This window comes from Cherax quadricarinatus, chromosome 11, assembly GCF_038502225.1.
Source record: "Cherax quadricarinatus isolate ZL_2023a chromosome 11, ASM3850222v1, whole genome shotgun sequence".
In the NCBI taxonomy this organism is placed as follows: Eukaryota; Metazoa; Arthropoda; class Malacostraca; order Decapoda; family Parastacidae; genus Cherax; species Cherax quadricarinatus.
In genome coordinates, this window is record NC_091302.1 from 30,753,440 (window position 1) to 30,754,665 (window position 1,226).

Consider the following 1,226-nt stretch of genomic DNA (forward strand, 5'->3'; position numbering starts at 1 on the left):
AAATAAACTACAGGCCACCTTTACAAGGTGAGGCAAGCAATTACCTCTGACGCACGCCTTCCTCGGTGACAAAACACACACACACACACACACACAAGAACACACACACACACACACACACACACACACACACACACACACACACACACACACACACACACACACACACATACATACACACACACACACAATGCAACAAAATGCAAGGAGGCTGAGGAGAGTTTTGTTCCCAAGGGTAACAGGAATAATAAAAAAGCCAGGATGAGCCCATGGTTTACCCAAAGGTGCAGGGAGGCAAAAACCAAGTGTGCTAGGGAATGGAAGAAATATAGAAGGCAAAGGACCCAGGAGAATAAGGAGAGCAGTCGTAGAGCCAGAAACGAATATGCACAGATAAGAAGGGAGGCCCAAAGACAATATGAAAATGACATAGCAGTGAAAGCCAAATCTGACCCGAAACTGTTGTACAGCCACATCAGGAGGAAAACAACAGTCAAGGACCAGGTAATCAGGCTAAGGAAGGAAGGAGGAGAGACAACAAGAAATGACCGTGAAGTATGTGAGGAACTCAACAAGAGATTCAAAGAAGTGTTCACAGAGGAGACAGAAGGGGCTCCAGAAAGACGGAGAGGTGGGGCACACCACCATGTGCTGGACACAGTGCACACAACCGAGGAAGAAGTGAAGAGGCTTCTGAGTGAGCTAGATACCTCAAAGGCAATGGGGCCAGATAACATCTCCCCATGGGTATTGAGAGAGGGAGCAGAGGCGCTATGTGTACCCCTAACAACAATATTCAATACATCTATCGAAACAGGGAGATTGCCTGAGGTCATGGAAGACAGCAAATGTAGTCCCAATCTTTAAAAAAGGAGACAGACATGAAGCATTAAACTACAGACCAGTGTCACTCACATGTATAGTATGCAAAATCATGGAGAAGATTATCAGGAGAAGAGTGGTGGAACACCTAGAAAGGAACGATCTCATCAACAGCAGCCAACATGGTTTCAGGGACGGGAAATCCTGTGTCACAAACCTACTGGAGTTCTATGACATGGTGACAGCAGTAAGACAAGAGAGAGAGGGGTGGGTGGATTGCATATTCTTGGACTGCAAGAAGGCGTTTGACACAGTTCCACACAAGAGATTGGTGCAAAAACTGTAGGACCAAGCAGGGATAACAGGGAAGGCACTACAATGGATAAGGGAATACTTGTCAGGAA